The 12,575-nt window shown below is 36.5% G+C and overlaps 2 long non-coding RNA genes across 2 annotated transcripts; both read right to left on the bottom strand.

The window, feature by feature from the left end:
* Nucleotides 1-8,075: 8,075 nt before the first annotated feature.
* LOC114287136 (uncharacterized) lies at nt 8,076-10,736 on the bottom strand. Its single transcript, XR_003637807.2, has 2 exons — nt 9,239-10,736; nt 8,076-8,439 (listed from the first exon to the last, which is right to left on the bottom strand). It is a non-coding gene; the product is annotated as an uncharacterized LOC114287136 (long non-coding RNA).
* An 11-nt stretch (nt 10,737-10,747) lies between these two features.
* Nucleotides 10,748-11,387, bottom strand: LOC145798688 (uncharacterized). Its single transcript, XR_014340094.1, has 3 exons — nt 11,094-11,387; nt 10,956-11,002; nt 10,748-10,884 (listed from the first exon to the last, which is right to left on the bottom strand). It is a non-coding gene; the product is annotated as an uncharacterized LOC145798688 (long non-coding RNA).
* Between the last annotated feature and the right edge of the window lie 1,188 nt (nt 11,388-12,575).

The raw sequence follows: 12,575 nt of genomic DNA, 5'->3' as shown, positions 1-12,575 counted from the left end.
TAATTACGGATCGGGGTTGTTACAACTACTCAATCGCAGTTCAGTTCCCAAAGCCTATTGCAAACTCTACCAAAATCTTGACGTAAACTTCGAGTCTTTGTCAAATACAATGGACACTGGTACACCATATAGTCTCACAATCTCATTCATATAAATGTTAGCCAACTTGTCTGCGTTATAAATAGTTTTAACAGGCAGAAAATGGGCAGACTTAGTTAAACAGTCAACAATAACCCAAATAAAGTCTATACCTTGAGAAGAGCGAGGCAGCCCGATAATGAAATCCATGGTAATATGCTCTCATTTCCATTCTGGTATTGGGAGCAGCTGAAGCAATCCAGCAGGTCGTTGATGTTCAGCTTTAACTTGTTGGCAGTGCAAACATCTAGCTACAAAGTCTGCAATACTCTTCTTCTTTCGAGGCCACCAGAAATTTTGTTTCATGTCATGGTACATCTTTGTATTCCCCGGATGCATAGAAAATTTTGAATTGTGAGCCTTGGTCATAACACGTTTCCTTAAATCAGAACAATCCAGTACATAAAGTGTATTATGAAATTTTAACGCATCATTTTCAATCACGAACCCGGGCCTTAGTTTTGAGTCAATTTCAGCGAAAATTTTCTTCAAGAATTCATCTTCATGTTGTTTCTCTTTAATCTTTTCAATGATTGTAGGTTGAGCAAAAATGGAGGCTAAGATCCCGCCTTGTTCATGTAGTACAATTTCATTCTCATTCCTTTCTAGATCACATATTAGCTCCTTCTGACCAATGAGTAAACATGACAAATTACCCCTGGATTTCCAGCTCAAGGTGTCACGACCCGCTCCCCGTACCCAAGGGTTAAGCATCGTGATGGTCAGTAACTAAGGTTACCTCCGGCCAATTCTTAAACAATCAAATAACGCGAGCGAAAATAATATTTAAATAAGGGTACCAAAATAATCATTGGAGCTTCTATTTTTATTACAAAATATATTGACCAAAAAGGCCGATATTTACATATAAATAATATCATAAAAATACTGTGTGTGTCTATTCCGTAACCCGACTTTCCAAAAAGCTATTTCTGAAGTGCATTGATTCCTGAAAATTGGTAAACAACTATAAGCACATGGCAGAGTGAGAAATATTATACCAAGAGTATAAGGGACACGAAATAACCATGGATAGTTATGTAGCCAAAACATTTGTATAACTCAGTTTGGTACATAAATCATTTAAGTAGCAGAAACTGGAATACAGATATTATATAAATATATAATCATAACCACAGTACAGAACAGAACAGAACATAGGTCACTAAAGTGACAGTCAGAACAGAGGTACGGATTCAAGAGGTGGCTCGTACGGATTCTAGAGGTGGCTCCCACAATAGTGTAGCACTTAGCTCCGCATAGCACTTTGATCCGCACAGAACAGAGGTACGGATTCAAGAGGCGGCTCGTATGGATTCTAGAGGTGGCTCCCACAATAGTGTAGCACTTAACTCCGCACAGCACTTTGATCCGCACAGAACAGAGGTACGGATTCAAGAGGTGGCTCGTACGGATTCTAGAGGTGGCTCCCACAATAGTGTAGCACTTAGCCCCGTACAGCACTTTTGTCCGCACAAAATAGAGGTCAATGGATCCATGACAAACAGAGGACCACAAAATGGCCAAATAGAAGCCAATGGTTATTTAAGTCCCCCAAGGCGTGGGACTCCTGTGGTAGTACTTAAAAAACATAATTGTATATAATGTCATAATCAAATATTCTTTAAAAGTAAAACAAACACATCCATGGGTTTCCTTTTAAGCAAATAGGGTTCAGAAATAAAACCACGTAACTGAAACCTTTATAAAACTTAACTTTTATTAATATATTAACAAAACATAACTTATATAAAACAGATTTTGGTAAGTCAAAACATACGTAAAATACATTATGGTGACTCAAAATATAATATAACTCACCTTAACTTTAATATCTTACTCTTTCTTTCTACTATCAAAGACCCTTTTAGCTTCCACTATTTTTTCTTCCTTTCTCTCTACCTTTTTCTTTCCTTTCTTGTCTTTCTCTCTTCTTTCTTTTCTTCTCTTCGTTTCTCTCCAGGTGTGACACGCCTCCCTATTTATAGGGGAATAAGGCGCTACGTGGCAGATTCGATAATGATTTCACAGATTCGTTTTCATCTTTAATAGATATTTAAGATAATTACCTTTTGACCTAATATTTTAATATAATTATATAAATAATTTAATTTCTAATTAAATTACACCCTTATCGTATTAATTAATGTAGATAATTATTATTTACTACCACACTAATATAATTTATTATATATTATTAATTTAGAAAACATGCATGATCCTAACTATACAAGAATGCCTAATGCAACACATGCAATAATGCAACTAAAATAGGCTCGGTTATCTAAGCATGGCATATGAATGCGACAATTGATACACGTATTCAAATAGGTATTGAAATACGATGCAGTTTGAATGATGCGCCGAACCCGGTGCATGCAAGACAAATGAATGATGCACACATACAAGCATAAGGTATGCTAATTGAAAATGACCCTAAACTAACCATCGAAAGCGGATAAGTAAAAAGGAGAAAGAAGCAGGGTTGGAAGATATGCACACACGCATACACCCTTATTACAACATCATGCCCTCTCGAAGGAGGGTTCGAATAATTAAGCTAACTAGCTACGCTAAGCTAAGCTAAGCTAACTATTACAAACCAACTAATTAACTAACTTAGCTAATTAATTATTACAAACCGAATTGAAACTAGCTATGCTAAGCTAATTAGAATATTACAGAAACGAATTAAATTAGCTAAGCACATTAACTAATTAATTACAAAATCGGCAAATTAACTAGCTAAGTAAAGCAGTAAAATGGCCTCGAGGGGAGGGAGACATGCATGCTCGGTGTGCTTCGCCCGAAAATGCATTGCCTTGCCATGAGTTGCCTCTGTTTGCACTCGCGGTGATCTCAGAACATCATACGAACTTCCAGATTGCATCTACCCCAACACAGGAACACTTTAGACAATTTTCCCTGCAGGTGACCGGCCGGCCACCTTAACTAGTCGGTAGGTTACCTCAATTGGCCGGGTGGCTAGTGCAAGTGGTCGGTAGGCTAGTGCAAGTGGCCGACCGGTCACTTCTCTTTCCAGAATTCTGCCTTTACTGCAACAGAGAGCAACAGAGCCAAGGCAGTGTATTTGGCAATAAATGTGTGTATTACCACCCTCCTCATCATGTCTCAAGCTCAAAGGAGTGTGGTACTTGACTCTCATGCCACCAATCAAGCATCTCAACGCATGATGGCCCAAGAACCAAGCTTGTACAAGCTTTAGTGAATACACACATAAGACTTAAAGTGTCGTTACCTTATCATGCATGATCAAGGGTGACAACGACCAAGAAACATGACGCATTTCATCACTTTGAGTGTGAAACGTGCCACATTTCTTGTGTTTGGATTTAACGTCCGACCCAAACACATGCAATGCCACACACATATGTTATCTTGGCATGTTTTACTCTGCTCAATTCTTGTTTACACATTTTAGCTTACCAATTAGTCCTTTAACCGGTTAAGTTCAATGTGATTGTCCTCTAATGGGAAAGATGGCCTAAGCCACAAGCACCTTAAGCATGAAAGAAGCCTCGTGCTTTTGGTTAGTAGAAACCCTCAAGAGAAGGCTAAAACCATTAGGCATGGGAGCCTCGATTCCATGCTTAAGCCAACAAGGGGCTAAAGACCTCTTTCAAAGTGAATGAAAGAGTGAAACAATGGAGTGCAATGGCATATATTTCAGCACTGAAATGACATGCTAAATAACTTAAAATCATGCAAACAAACCATGCACAACATGTTAAGAGTCAAAAGCATTAAAACTAGTGAAGGACACAACACTAGAGGTATGCAATACAAAGCTCAAATGACCAAATCAGCTATGGACAGACCTAAAACATGCCAAATCAGTGGCCTAATCATGCTAAAACTTAGGCCCAAAAGGCAAGAAAATCATGCGCACATGTTGGCTCGCAAGCAAGGCATAAGGCGCAACTCTCAAAAGCCATTAAAGAGTGAAATATGTGAGAGTATGACAATGATATATGCTCTAAAATTATATGTTGAATGATGTTATATCGTGCAAACAACCCAAGCAAAGCATGTTGAGGACCTCAAAACACAAAGCTAGTCAAGGCATTCACACTATGGCCATACAAGGCAAGCCTCCAGGGACTAAGACCACTTCAAACAGAGGTTAAGCATGCTAAAATAATAGCAAAAATGTGCTGGAGCTAAGCCAAAACAAGCTAGATCAATAGGCTAAAACATCAAGTATGCTAGGCTAGTAAGCGTGATTGCACTACAAGTACCAAAATCAAGCCACAAGTGACCCAACTAGCTAAAAATAGAGTTAAATCAGGTCAAAATATAGCCTAAAACATGCTTGAACTAAGCTTCAAAAATGGAGAAATACATGCTCATTTGGTAGGCCATCAACACATGTAAACAAGACAAGAGGAGAGGGGACCACCCCCTCCCATTTTGGACCTCAAAACCACATTTCCACCACTGAAATTCCTTTAGAATTCAATGGTTAAAAGACCAAGAAAAGGTTGTTTCAAAAGGTTTAAAAAGAAGGCTCAAAAGGCTTTGCAAGCCAAAGAGCAAAGGGAGGAAACCACCCCTTAAGCAAACAAGGCTCAAACCACCATTTTAGAACCTTAAAATCAGAATTTTTTGCAGTTGAAAAACCAGGTCAAAATGGCTTAAAGAGATGGCCAAGTACTTAGCTAAAACAAAGCTTAAAAGGGACAAGTTCTTACCCTTGAAGCACAACTGCAAAACAGGTCTTTCTTTCTGAGCCAAAACCAGCTTTAGGAGCTCCAAGCAAGCTTTAAGGAACCTCAGCTCCAAGATAGAGATGTTTGGTCAAGGGTCTCTTTGCAAAAGTGTAGAGGATTCTAAGCTTAAGGCTCAAAACAAGAGGAGAGAGAGAATTCTAGAGGGAGAGGCTGAAATTTTGCTCACAAAATTATAGAAAGAGAGAGAGAGAGAGAGAGGGAGAGAGAGAGAGATTTTAGAGAGAGAGGCTCCCAAAATTGCTCAACCCCCAATATATGAGATATGGCTTCAATATATAGCAAAAAGAGGAGCCTTGGTCGAAATATTTGAGCTAGGATAGTTGGCACATTGTGAAAACAGCTGGAGGAGAAATATCTGCAAAAAATCTAAGTTTGGGACACAAGTGGCCGGTAGGCTACCTCAATTGGCCGGCCGGCCACCCCTGTGGCCGACAACAAAAATCTACTCTGCAGTTCAAATTTCAAATAAGCATATCTCCTTCATCTGGACTCCTTTTCAGATCATTCTTCTGTCCAAATTGAAGCCCCGGAAGTAAACTTTCCAATGGTGGCAGCCTCACATCAAAATTCCAACTATGAAAAAAGTTATGCTCCTTTTAGTGAAGCCGCTCAGTTTCTATCCTTCCCGAATTCATGCCGAACTTCTCCCAAACTAGTTTTCTTCCCTCCTCTCCTCTTTGCTTCAACTTCAAACCCCTAAATAAGGTGTTTTGAAAGATTTTTTTAGAGATTTCACCTTTCTTTCATTCATTTCCACTTTGTCCTTGCTCGGTTTACCGAAAAGCGCGACATTTAACAAAATGCGAGTATTGGAACATCGTAGGAACTTTTTCAAAAACTATTTTGAAAGAGAGGGTTTCAAGGTCTAAAATATTTTGATCAAGATTGTTTTAATCCAAAAGGGGTATGAAGTTGGGATTTGACTCTCCTCTTACCGGAGAAATTGAACCTTTACATTGCATAACTTTTACCACTAAGTAAATAATTAGTAGTGCCCATGTCCTAAGAGCGATAAAAAATAGGGTGTCTACACATGCCCCAGAAATGCCACGCTGTCAAGCCAAAATTCACATTTGGAAAATTTTGCATATAATTTCTTTTCCCTTAGGGTCTGTAAAGTAACTCTCAGTTGATTTTCATGTTCTTCCCTACTTTTAGAATAAATCAATATATCATTAATGAACACAACAATAAACTCATCAAGGATTTGTTTGAACACTCTATTCATTAAGTCCATAAACGCTGTAGGTGTGTTAGTTACTCCAAATGGCATTACCAAAAATTCATGATGTCCATATCTAGTTCTGAATGCAGTCTTCTCTACATCTTCTACCTTAACCTTTAATTGGTGATACCCAGACCTAAGATCTATCTTAGAGAATACTTGTGCTCCCTGCAGTTGGTCAAATAAGTCGTCTATTCAAGGCAATGGATATTTGTTCTTGATCGTTACTTTGTTTAACTCACGGTAGTCAATACACAGCCTTAAAGACCCGTCTTTCTTTTTGACAAATAACACTGGAGCACCCCAAGTTGAAGTTCTTGGACGGATAAACTTCTTGTCTAACAGTTCCTGAAGTTGTGTTTTCAATTCTTTCAATTCAGAAGTAGACATTCTGTATAGGGTTTTAGAAATTGGTTGTGTCCCGGGTACTATATCAATGGTGAACTCAATTTTCCTATCAATTAACTCCCCAGGTAGGTCAGTAGGAAATACATCAGGAAATTCACAGGCCACGAGGACATTTTCCACACTAATATTATCTGAAGATACAGTCAACACACAACACAAATAGCCTCGACAACCTTTCCTTAACAATTTCCTAACTTTCATAAATGAAATCAAGTATGGCGGAGGAACTATCCCATTTCCAGTAAAAACAAACTCAGGTATGCCAGGTGGTCTAAACACAACAGATTTACTCGCACAGTCAATGGTGGCACGGTATTTAGTCAACCAATCCACACCCAAAATACAATCAAAATAATCAATGCTCAAGGGCAACAAATCAACGTACAATGTTATTTCACCAATTATAATATCACAAGCCGGATAAACATAAGCACATATCATAGATCCGCCAGACGGTGTAGATACAGCTGGTAAACAATTCATGGGTTCTAACGGTCTAATTAATTTTCGAGAAAAAGCATGTGATGCAAATGAATGCGTGGAACCAGAATCAATCAGCACATAGGCATTTTGAGCACATATAGAGATTATAGTTGACACCACTGACTCAGTATTCTTTACATCCACTACTACAAAAACAGTTAAAGATCACACTTTTTTTGTGTGATGTATGTTATTTAATCATACTTTTTAAATTTTATCAAAGTGTAATATTTGAGAGTGTGATGAAAAAGGGTCACATTTAATCACACTTTTGAGTGTCATTAAAAGATGATTTCATCACATCTTTTAAGTGTGATTAATAACATTTAGATCACATCTTTTAAGTGTGATTAATAACTAATAAAACATGTAATAATAAACATTTAGATCACATCTTCTAAGAGTGATTAATAACTTTTAGATCACATCTTTTAAGTGTGATTAATATCTAATAGAACCTATGATTAATAATGAGATAAGATTACACATTATATGCATTTCTCATCACAGTTAATACACACTATATATTATACTTTGAATCACAACTACATATTGAATGGAATAACGTCATATATTTCATAAATGAAAGTTAAATGTTCAAAAGTATATACAAAGGAATTAAATAAAAAGTTTTTAACTATGCTTACATATATTAAAAAATGAAAAAACTTAAAAAAGTAAGTTCTTGAATTCTTTGACCATATTTTGCATCTCTCCAAAAAATTTCTAACCTTAAAAATGAAAACACAAATTAATTCAGAAACTGCTAGAAGCACATAAATAAACTAATTATTTGTAGAGACTGTTCTTGATTTCTATATAATCTTTTGTAGTTGTATGTTCGCATTAACTAATAGGCATGAGAATTCTAACTAAAAAAAAATGAAAACAAGTGTCACTACGTTTGCAATAAGGCAACCCTATTGCATGAACAATAGTGGCTTTTGCCAAAGCAGAGTATAGTTGTTTAAAGCAATTAGCAATTATACTTTGCTTGAGCAAAAGCTATAATTGTTCTGGCTATAATAACAACCTAATAGCAAAGGACCACAAAGTATATAGATAACTGCACTCCCAAAAATAGAGATATAGTAAAGCATATACCAAAAGCAATACATGTGCGTTGCAAATACAGTTTTACCAATCATTGGAATGAATCCTGCATCAAATTCCTAATTTACAGAGTTTCCATACAACAACACATGTCAAAGACAAACCAACAGAAACAACTATTCTGAAGGACACTGAAAAAATTGACATCAACTAATTTAAGTTTTTCCTGAACTACACTGCAGAATTCATCTAATCCATCACCATTTATGACAGAGATGCATACTATGTCTTTTCTTTTCTCTGCTTCCAATTTGATTTTCAGAGGATCACTGGCTTTATCAGTCTGTTGTGAATAAATGTATAAGTAATCTTGTGGCTTCCCTATAACACAAGAGATACTATGGTCATAATCAAGCACTTGTCACTAACAAAATAATAAATGGTCAACATCAACAACAAGCTTCACATTCCAGATAAGCATCTCAAACTTGAAAAAAGATCATTTTTGTAGAAAACTAGTCAGAGTATTAAAGGCAAAACATCCTTTCCCAGTCTGGACAAAATGGTTTAAGTCTATTGTGCACTTAATAAATGCTTCAAGTGGCAATCTATCACTTAATTTAAATGAATCATTATTAAAAATGACAATAACATCTTCAGAATACAAGCTCTAGTCCTAAACAGAGAGAATTGCACAGAAAAAAAATACAAATACCGACCAGCTGATTTGAATTAAGAGTTGATATTATGGCAACAAGTATGAGTAAATTGACATCAAATTACGAAGTTATAAGACATTTATGTTTCAGTAGAACAAGGGATTTTCCTTTGCTTGGTTCTCAAGTTCCATGAGTGACAAGACAACAAATTTCACCATCCCATGGCCAGCATGCATTACTATGATACTAACAAGGTTGTCTGGATTTAAGATTGATAAAAGGTATCTGACACCACAGAAGGCAATGAATCGAAGCTTTGCACACAAAAATGTAACTTTAGAATTAACAATTATTTCCCCTAATGGATTAATATAGAGGGTGTCCGCCCCCAATGTTGTGACAAGGATTCAAGTCATGGGAATCAGCTTCACAGTCATCCATAAGCCATATAAACTTTTTACATGTGCATCATGCATAACCAAAATGATTTGCTAATTTCAATCCAGTAGTAAACAAAAAACCTGATTTCTCTTGCTTGGGTGTTTCTCTACTCTATCGATGAACTGGCCAATCTTCTCATCAATTTTCTTTTCAAGTTCCACGTCACCACATTGCACCCATGCAATAAAAATTTCAGGCATTAATGATAAAAATTATATACTGCCAAAATAAAATTATCAATTTTAATCACTCCTATGGGTATAGTGCAATTAAATTGAATATTCTATAGCATATTGTACACCATCAAAAAAGCCAAAAAAAGGTATACCATTTGCACTATGGCATAGCTGCTCAGGTATATGGGCAAAGAAAATAGCATGTGGCATTTTGAAACAGGGAAGTCTGAGATATCCAAAGAACTCTTTTTCTTCACATAACTTACATGGGGATTGCCAAGTAACTGTCTATATTCTCAGCCCAATAAAACTAATAGCACCCAACAGTGCTGTTAGAAAATGTTTCTTATCAACAATGTGGAGGATTAACTTTCTAGAACAGTATTTCTCCGATGATAGTCTGAAATTGGTAAATAGATTGAACTTATAGGCTTGGAACAAAATCAAGTATGTATGATATTAATAAGGGGAAAAACGTTTAAAATATAAACATTAACTAATCATAACCACTGGATCTACTACCTCAAGAAGTCAACTCCAGCAGTGTTTAGGCAGTGGTTGTGAAGCAAAATTCAACAAAAGGCTATGGTGTTGACTTGTGGAGAAAGTGGAAGGACAATTGCAGAGTAATTAGAACAGTGTGGTAGAGGTGGAAATTCTGTAGAGTAACTGCTAGAGGAGCAATGGTAGATTCCTAATTTCTAATTCAATTCAATGAGAACATGACCTAGTTGTACAATGAGTCAGTGGTCGGCGTAATGGCATAGTTATGGCAGATGTTGCGATGGTAGTTACACTATATGGGCAAGGGTAGTGATTGCAATTTGCAAGTGAGGTGGAGGTAGTTAAAAAAATACAAAGTGTTAAATAGCATCATTGAGGCTCTCCTCGAGGCAAGGCTAAAACAAAACACATCGAGACTTTCATTTTTTGGGAGACAATTCCCAAAGGCTTGGGTATCACATAGCCATGCACCTTAGTACACCTCGTAAGCCTTTTGCACACAAGCATATGACAAGTATGCAGATGGAGAGGTTTTGGACTTTTACTCTCTCCGTTCCAAAATAATGGTCCATTTTGGGGAATTCAATTTTTTTTAGTAGTACAATTATTCAACTACAAAAAAAAAAAAGAGATTTTTTTGGTAATTCAATTTCAGCTTCAAATCCTTTATTTTGTCTAAGCAAAATGCATTAAAAATATGGCAAGATAGCAACAACAATTTGTTAACCCACTCATAGCATTAACACACAAAATAACCAGCTTATTCTCACCAAAATCAATTTCAATCATTCCTCCAAAATTAAACAAAAGCAGTAGGGCAAACAAAGTTGAAATATATATATATATATAGAGAGATATAGAAAATGAAATTAGAGTTGAGATTAGAAGTGTGGGCACTCTCACCTTCTAATCTATTAAGCCTCCATCACATAGGCCTCCATCACACAAATCTGAATTGAGACTAGCATTTATTTATATTAAAAAATATATATATATATATATATAATGGCAATTCCATAGAAGAGAGAAGATATATAGAATAGAATCTCTTCAACTGCCTTCTCTCTAAGGCGTTCTAATTCCAATTTTTGATCCTTATCTACACAACCAAATCAACATTGTACCTATGTTAAGCAGATTATTAGACATGGCTAATTGAAAACCCTAGGAGAAGATTCAAGATTGCAAACCCTAGGAGAAAAATTGATGGGAAGGAAGAGAATATGAAACTGAGATTGTAAACGGCTGTGCTCACCTTAGTAGACGATGGTGCTCACTTTTGCCGGTGCAGACGGTAGTGGCGATGAAGCTTCGAAACCGAGAGAGCCAGAACTTCAAAATTGAGAGAGAACTTCAAAATCAAAATCGAAATTGCTCTGAAATGAATCTCTCGCCCCCTCTCTGACATGAATCGAAATCACTGAGATGAATCATTGTTGATTCGATCGATTGAGAGAGATTAGGGTTTAGAGAGAGAGAGAGAGTGAGTGAGTGTGTCGGTTCCTTCAAATTCAAAATAAGGATGCCTTTCTTGTTTCTTTAGAATAAGGATGTGCAAATATTAGATATAAAATTAAATTTAAAAAATATATATATATGATCACACTTAATTAGAAGATGTGATTAAAAAAAAGAGATATAATCACATTTGATTAAAAAGTGACATAGAAAATATATACTATCACACTTAATTAAATTAAGTGTGATTAAAATATTGATTTGATCTTTTTAATCACACTTTCATTAAAAGTGTCATGTTTTAATTTCCTTAAGTGTGATCTTTAAGCATTTTTGTAGTAGTGATCCCTAGGTAATAATGCAAAAACCCAGCCTTTTCTTAAAATTTCTCCCCCATTATTGGCCTTCACATTCATTCTTGGTGCAGGAGCAGATCTAGTTGAACTTGCCTCATGATGGTTAGTCGTGTCGAGTCTCATCGGACAATCTTTAATCATATGGCCTGTCTTATCGCATCAAAAACAAACGCCAGATGTACGGTGACATGTGCCCTTATGCTTTCTTCCACATTCTGGACAAATTGGCATAGACCCACTGCTTTGGCTTGAACTACTTAACGATCCAGTATTTTTCCTTTTGCCTGCAAAGGATGAGCGGCCCTTCCGAAAAATAGATTCAGATCTTTTGCCTAGCCATTCAGTTATTGGAGCATTAGTCTGTCTCTTTGCTGCTAGTATGGCCTCTGCCATCAATGTCCTATCAAATACTTCCATATAAGTAGGCAATTTCAATACGCCTATTCGATCATACACATTCAGGTCTAAGCCCCCTTCAAATTTTTGGGCCTTCTTATAATCTGTGTCGACCATATGAGCAGCAAATCTGGCCAACTCAATAAACTTGGCCTCATACTCGACTACGGACACCCTGCCTTGCTTCAATTCTTGGAATTCAGAAACTTTTCGATCCGTAGAGGAAAGTACTTATCATAAAAGATGTCATTGAATTGTGCCCGTGTCATGTTCCCATTATTAGTTTGAATTAACAACCACCATCTTCGAGCTTCATTTTTTAAAGTGTAGGTGGCCAAAATGACTTTTTGTGTCTCGGAGCACGAGAATACTTCAAATAGCTTCTCCATTTCCAGTAGCCATATTTCTGCCTTTAGAGGTTCAATACCCCCAAAGAAGGTTGGTGGTTTCATTTTCATGAATTTCTGAGTGAGGTTGATTATGTCATTGTTGTCTAGTTCAATTTGCACCGGCGAAGGTGGAAGAGG

The sequence above is a fragment of the Camellia sinensis genome, chromosome 9 (assembly GCF_055761805.1).
Source record: "Camellia sinensis isolate YWXY chromosome 9, ASM5576180v1, whole genome shotgun sequence".
NCBI lineage: Eukaryota > Viridiplantae > Streptophyta > Magnoliopsida > Ericales > Theaceae > Camellia > Camellia sinensis.
The sequence above is the reverse complement of the archived record's forward strand: the minus strand, read 5'-3'. Positions and strand labels throughout refer to the sequence as shown.